The sequence below is a fragment of the Thunnus maccoyii genome, chromosome 23, assembly GCF_910596095.1.
Source record: "Thunnus maccoyii chromosome 23, fThuMac1.1, whole genome shotgun sequence".
Classification (NCBI taxonomy): Eukaryota; Metazoa; Chordata; class Actinopteri; order Scombriformes; family Scombridae; genus Thunnus; species Thunnus maccoyii.
In genome coordinates this window covers 6,066,110-6,074,310 of record NC_056555.1, presented here as the reverse complement: position 1 = coordinate 6,074,310, position 8,201 = coordinate 6,066,110, and positions in this window count along the sequence as shown.

Sequence of the window (8,201 nt, the reverse complement as noted above, 5' to 3'; positions counted from 1 at the left end):
ACTCCTGGCTGCAATGTCACAAATGAATGAAAACGAATAATTAAACACAAGAAACTGGCAGGGGCAGTGTAACTTGTCCCTCTTTTAATGAACCGGATGCAGTGTTGGGTGATTGACTCGCAATTTGCCCTGGTTAAGGGGATGTCATAGATTCTGAAGATGCTAACGTTAGCATGGACTCCACCAACAGTGGAGCCGCAGTGGGTTGAGGTGAATATTAGTTCATGCCAGAGATTCACGGGAGTTCACGCCAGAGGTGCAAATTATTCTGTATTCTGTCCTGAGATTCTTAAAAGTATTTAATATAAAAATGCTATTGCAGTGTACTTATTATTTTGCTATTTTCTTTCTTAAAAAGTCACCAGAATGCAGGAAACAAAGTAAACAAAAAACCCCCTCAGAATCCTCCTCCCCCTTTGGTTTCAAAATCCTCCCTATTTTTGAGGTCTCAAGGTTGGCAACTATGGGTCTTGGTTCCTCAGAACTGAGTGGACCTGAGAAAACCTCTAGTGGTAAGTCACAAACCTCAGAGCTAGCATATGAACATGGGCACAAAATGTGGTTACAGTATCTCAAAGTAAAGCAAAAGAGATGATTTTTGTGCGGGTCAGTCCAAACTTTTCAAGTGCAAAATGTGGTGAAGATTGAAACAAATTTGAGGGCTACAAAAAACTTTTACATGTTTTGGACTTAAAGAGGCAATATTATGCCCCTTTTCCAAGGCCTTAATAAAGTGTATCTGACATATTTTGGTCAAAATATCAAAAGGATCAAGCGCCACTGCAGCCTTCTCATTCTGTCTAAACAACCCAACTCAGAACGGCCAGTTTGAGTGTAAATAAACTTAGATTTAGTGTGATTTAATTGCAATAAACAGATAAAAAGGATGCCGAAATAACTACATCATGATGTTGATTTGTAAAAAGCCTGAATTCTTTCTTTCTTTGTCCGGTCTGTCCACACGACAAAAAGCAAACAATGTTAAAATGCTATCAGTTTACTGAATGGAGTTCAGATCGATCAGAGCTATGCTAACATTGTAGCTGCTCCGTCGACACTCAAAATAACGTCAAATAAATACAACAGCATTGTTATTGTTTATACACATTGATATCTACAGACTGTGTAACATTAAAATCATATAAACTCACCAGCATCTAAGATGTTTATAATTGATGACAACAGCTGAAGTGGTGTGTGACTCTGGTGTTAGCTGCTGCTAGGCTGAAAAGCCAGTTTGAAGATAAATCCACTTAATCCCAAAAGTTTAAAAAACAAAGTCCCCTCGCTGGTAAACTGCTCTGGATCAAAGCAGAATCAGGTTTTTATTCCTCCAGAAGACAAGGAAGCAGCTGCAGCAGCAGTGACGACAGACTCTTTGTCTGCTCCTCGGCTGGCTCTCTCCTGCAGAGCTCACTTGAGCATCTGTTGACAAGCAGTGGCTCTGTCTCCCAGTCCAGCCCTGCCATACGGGTGAATTTTTTGCCCTTAGCTTAGCTTATTTTATCCTAGCTTCGCCCCATGTTACGTAAGAAGGGGCAAGAAATCTGAATGGCCTGTTGAATCACATGAGTACAGAGCAAGCCCAGCCCACACCAAACTGACTGGGTGGTCTTATGTCACATCTTCTGTTAAAAGGAACATCAGGGACCCAAATATATATGCACAAGCACTGAGAAAGTGAGTTTTTCTTAATATGACCCCTTTAAGTTAAACTGGAGGTTGTTCAAAAATGGCTGTGGCCTGCAATGAGAGGTGTATTCATCCAAGAAATCCAAAGAAAAAAGGAGTTTAGTTTTTATCTCATTTATGTTCAAAGTGTAAAATTGGCTGTTCAGAGTGCCACCATGGGGTCAGGTTTTTGTTATTATCTCTGCCAGGCGTAAGTCTGGAGGGGATCATGCATTTGGTTGTGTGTCCTTTGTGTGTCTGTCCCTAGCTAATCTCACCTACTACTGGACCCATCAGCCTAATATTTTTGTGCACATTTATGGCTGGACCTCTCGTGGTTGTGGTGATTCGCAATTTTGGAAAAATTCTTTATGAGCCTAAGCTTAGACTTTCGTCTTTTCAGTAGTCCTCGCCATTTTACGATATCTGTTATGACATAGATAAAGGCATTTCTGGCCAGGCTAAAAAACAAAGCTTTGGACTTATTTTCCTGTTTATTTTTGCCTTATTAAGTTTATACAGTATGGACATTGTGTCCAAGGTTTGTCTCCATGTAGGTTGTCTACTGTAGTTATACCTTGATAATGTAACCCGCATATTGTCTCTCCTTCATTCCAGTACTGGCATGCATACTCGCCGAACACACTTCCTGTCCTGCAATTCCTGCTCCCCACCTGAATGCCCCCAGGCTCTATCACTACTCATTCCTGTAGGCAGGAATGCTGAAAAACAGGCAGAACAGGAAACAAGTCATCAGGCAGAATACAAACAACTTTCAAAAAGAGGCAACAACAAGAATCATTACCTGATGTCAAGCAAAGAAAACAGACTTCCCTGCAAACCAGCAAGATACACTCCAGGATTAATCTGAATTTACTGTGTTCCTTCAAAATGAATCTCTGCTGAGGTAAGACACATGATATGCTTAAATGTTGCTTATTAAATGTTTGTATGCTTAGATTAAATTTGTTGACATTTGAAATTTCAATTCAAACACATCATGAAAACTAAATGTGGCTGCTAACCATTTTCAGAGTTTTAACAAGTTTAATTACTTTAACTTGCAGCAGAAACCCTGCCTCCTTATGTTATAAGTGATTGCATTTCCCACAAATTGTTTTTGGCGAAGCATATTTTTGTAGAATTATGTAAACACAATGTCTAGGTTTGCCAATATAACACATAACCTCACATTTTCTTTTGTTTGTTTGTGAACCAGATGGTATTTGAATATTCATATACTGTATGTTTCCTTTACTTTACTAAGCCCTCCCTCAATGGGAAACTAAAGTATGTGATAACTTTTATATGTGTCCTAATTTTAATAAAGTGCAAAGTAAAGCTGAAATGAACGGAACTCTCACTTCTTTGTGTTTGTTCCTGGCACATTTCTGTACTTACACTCACACTCTATTTGGATTTTTCAATGTCAACCCTGAAATGTGCGTCAAAATATTTGCATGTGAAAGAAATGATATCCTCTCTTTGCTGTATGTCTGCAGAACACTTCCTTAAATTAACTCTATCCTAAATGATACATTCAAGCATACAGTACATTAGATCAAATATATTATCAGATCTCTCTCTCATCATGGCTGTACTCTTTCAGATAAAAGTAAAAAACCTGGAACCTGAAACTCAGACTCTGAATTTGACTGTTAACTATATTTGTTTACACCTGGCAAATATTCAGCAACCACTATGCGTCCAAAAGACAAACATATTTACAGCCTCCCAAGGGGCTGAGTACCCAACCGAGCTTATGAATCAATTATGTAATAAAGTCTAAATATTTTTTTACAAACATGTCCACAGACAACTAAAAATTCTGGTGATTTTGATACAGCTGACACATCCTGATTCACAGATCTTATCTGTTGGTAAGATAAATTAAGTGTAAATTTAGCCTACAACTGCAGTCATTTAGTAGTAATTTATTATTTATTTATTTATTATTTATTTGTTATTTATTAGTGATACAAAAGCTGAAAATAAATTAACAAAATATTTTTGTCTGTATAATACTCCACATATGGGCTGCCACCTCAGGCCAAAGATGTTCCCCGACACCACACCTACTGAGTAATTATTTCCTGGTTAATAAACCTGTATAACAAAAAACATTTGAGTGACAGACACAACCTGGGTGTATATCTGCAGTGAAATAACAGGTTAAGTCTATGATTTGAATGTAACTGCAACTGTTGATTCAATGTTTGGATTAGACATATAAAGCAGTACTTACCACTTGCACGCACACACACCTATCTATATCTATCTTTCTCTATATATACACACACACATATATATAGTACTATACATACTATATGTCTACTGTGTATTTATGTATGTGTGTGCATAAATATGTTTGTACTGTATATTCAAGAGGAGGCTGGTCCATAGAGGCAGAGGAGGTTGCTCCTCTTCTATTTTTTGAGAAGCAGGAGGGAGATCAAAATGTAAAAAAGAATATTTGATTGAAACAAACCATTACCAAGTCTCAGTATCATTTATAAAATATTTTTTCTCTCTTCTTTGGAAAAATGCATTATTGAAATTCTGATGAAAATGCTTCAACAGCGACACCTGCAGGGCAAGAGGAGAAAGGGCAGTCTGTGTGAAGTGGTGGTGGGGAGCAGTGGGTATAGTGGGGGGCAGAGGAGGATAGGTTCCTGCTGTTCTCCTCAGAGCGGGATCTCTTACATCAATTTAATGTACTTGCTACTCTATGATTGGCCAAGACACGTAAAATGCTCCAAGGGAGGACGTCCTCCCTAACCAATCAACAACCAGAATGAAATATTGATGTCACATTGGTCCAATGATAGTTTCCAGATTTCATCTTCAATTCTCCCTTCTTTTTCCTTCCAACTTTATTGATAACAATCAAACTCAAACAACAGTAACATAAACAAATTTAAAGAATAAAAAGAGGACACAGAATCCCAGGGAATTCAGTTATGACATTAAAAAAACATTCGGAAAAGAATTGTGCAAGAAGCTTTTTACATTCACTAAAAGCAAAATAATACATAGGAAAATAAATAAATAAAGGGGCACAGGTTAATAAAGTGATACAGTTGATAATTTTATGTTTCAAATATTGTTTGGGTCTTTGCTGCTTTTCTATTTGTCATCTTGACTATAGAGTTGTTATAGAGGCTAATTTCAATTAGAAATAAAGTAAAGTTTGGTTTTCTGTTGGTATATTTCATTTTATGTATGTGGAATTTGCCAAAAAGTATAAACAGTTGGATTAAAAAGCTAACATTTTTATCTATTGAGTTATTTTTAAAATAAATGAAGCTATCACTACCAGAAAGGCAGTCACTACCGGGCGCAGTGTTACCTTTTGGCCTCTGGTCTGCTCCTTGGGATGTCCAAGTTGGTGAACAACATCAATGGCAGCAACAACATAATTTTTCTCTGCCTCAGGAAGTGCAGTTCTGCAAATGTCTTTCACTTTTGAATGAATGTTCTTGTCTGTTTTCTCTGTGATGCCATCCAGTCACAGGTTTCATCTTCTGCTGAATCTGTCAGTTTCATTAACTTTTTGTTCGGTCTCAAGAACTTTCCTCTTGAGGCCACTTGTTTTTCAGTGTGGCGTTTTCTTGTTTTAGATCAGATACCTCAAGAAAGCAGTGATCGATGGATTTTTAAGGCCCTCAATACTCAATACTATTTTTGTTAACCATGCGTTTAAGGTCATCTACGCTTTCGTTGATTTCATTAGTTTTGGTTGTCAGGACACGAATAATGTTATCTTGTTCTTCACCTAGAGATAACTCAGGATTCATCTTTGCCTTCTTTGTCTTAGCTGATCCGTTCTTTGCCGGTGTGTTGGGGCAAGAGTCACATTCACTACCTTCATTGGATTTGCAGAAATAGGAATGAGTCATACTTGTTTCTCTTTTCTGTTGAATTGTCTGTTTCCATTTCTATCGTCGGTTCTTCCATGATGAAAGTTTAGTTTTAGTCTTCCATTTTTTAAGCTAATGCTAGCTTCAAAAAGTTGATGCCAATATGTGTTACAAGAGAAGGAGGTTTTTCCAAAAAATACAGTCGGTAGCTGGTAGTTGGTAACTTTGGTAATTAATTTGACATTTAAGTACAGGTATTTGCAACCTAAATAAACTTAAACAAAATATTAGTGAGGAAAACCCGAAGAGTTGTTCCTCAGCTGGGGAGCAGCTGGAGAGCTCCTCTCTGCTAGTGCAGCCTCGGGCTTCGCTGCCTCCGCTGCCTCCGCTCTCCGGTCTGGACCCTTAGCGGGACTACGGTGATGTGCTGCGGCCCGACATACCATTGCTCTGAAAGTGAACTCCTCTCAACTACAATAGAAAGTTAACAACATAATTTAAATGAAACAATCAGGAGAGTTATCTTGTTTGTCATTGTTGCTAATAATATCAGACCAGTTAACCATCAGCCACAATGTTCTGTTAACTAACAAACAAGATGACCAACAGCCACAAATGGACGTTATGACATCGATACTTCATCTCCATGAAAGAAAGTAGAAGACGTCTATGGCAAGCTGTTTTAACATTTAATGGAACCACTAGCAACCAATAGCATTTCTCCTAGTCAAAATTGTATTCTCACTAGTCGGAATGGTAATTAAAGATATCCACAATAACATTCTTACTAGTAGAAATTGTACTTCAAGATATCTACAACTTTGATAGTACTAGTCATAAATACATTTAAGATATCTAAAAATCTTTAAAAAGTATAAGTGGCCATTTTACCATTTAATAGCTAGACTGGATATTCATTGCAGATATCTTAAATTCAGTTCTTCCTAGTCAAAATGAACATTTCAGATATCCACAATCTGAACATTTCCTATCCACAGCTGTCATTTCAGATATCTATGACGTCTTCCTAGAACAAATGACCTCACTTTTGCCATTCATGTGTATCGGGCTTTCAATTTCAGATATCCACAATTACATTTTGGATATCCAGAATGAACATTCTGGATATCTGCAATACTATTCTTGTTAGGAGAAACTCCCATTTCAGATATCTACAATCCAATTCTTACTAGTCATAACTCTAATTTCAGATATCCAAAATGAAAAAAAACATTCCAGATATCCAGGATGTAATTTTGAATATCCAAAAATACATTTTGACAAGTAAAATTGTCATTACGGATATCCACAATCCCAGATAGCATGATCTTTGTAGCCACTCTTATTGGGATACTGCTGTTCCCAGTCCTTTGGTTTCCGTGTTTGGCCTTTGTCCCCATACTCTTGGAATGAAACATGTTTGGCATAGGGACTCGGGCTTTGGCAGTGAGAGCCATAGTAGGGTCTAGTGGGGGAGGGTTGCCTCCCTCTCTTTTCCTCATAAGGGCTTAAGGCATGGTCTGAGTAGTGAGTATCTCTGTAAGGTTGTCGGTACCTGTCAGGCTCCCTACAGGTGTAATCCTGATGGCGGCGAATCCTCTGAGGAGAATAGTGTTCTGGAGAAGAATGATTGGAACGTGAGTATCTGGAGGGTTAATGTCCGTAGCCTGAGCACCATCTATTTGTGTCTCTATCTGGGCTTCTCCCATCAGGTGAAGGAGATCTTTGAGGACACACAAGCATGTGTGTCCCACAACTTTTATTGTGGGATGAGAAGCTGTAGAAAAGATACCTGGTACATGACATATTGATCTAAAATATCGCAAATTCATCTTTATGTTGCACCTAATTTTTAACAGTGCTCTTGTGGTTATTTTTGTATTGTTTTGCTATGATTCATAGCAGTTATTCACAGGTGTGGTCTGTGTACTGGGAGTCCTGTCACTGTTGATAGTGGTATGGTTTGATAACGTGTGTAGTGTTTTTATTTGAATTATTGGGTTTTTGAAAATTTTTTTGATCCCTTTTCACAGGTAGGATACTCCCAGCACTCTACCAGTGGGTGGTTGGTTCCCCGGCCGTGGTACACCTGTCAGTCCTCTCCTCTTCCTCCCTTTTTAGAGGTATTAATTCCTGTTTTTAATAAATAGCCATTTATAGCAACTAACCCACAGAGATGGTGTCAGAGTGCAAAAGACTGCAGTAGTATTTACTTTGTAAGTATTTACAATATGTTGCAACAGGTAAATGACTTGGCCTCTTGGGGATGAATCCTCATGTTAAACTGCAAAGGGAGTAATGCTGCTGACTTTGGTTGTGGCCTTGGTCGATGGTCAATCAATCAGGAATGTCCTGGGTGACTGGATTAAGTTTAGTAAAAAAGATTGAAAGGCAAACATACCACACTATTTGCATAGAGATCATTTCACAGCTCAGGTTTAGTTTTTGCAAGTTATCACTACAAAAATACAACTAAACAAGGTGTCAATTAACACTGTTTCTTTGTTTTATAGCCACATATTAAGACTGATCGTCAATCATGAAGGCCAGAGCTTGTAGAGAAACAGTGGTCAGCTTTTGCTGTTCGAAGTTTGCTGCCATCTTCCTTTTCCTGGCTGTGTTTGTCTTCATCTTTGTGTATTTTAACATGGACGTCCTGGAGGTGAGAAT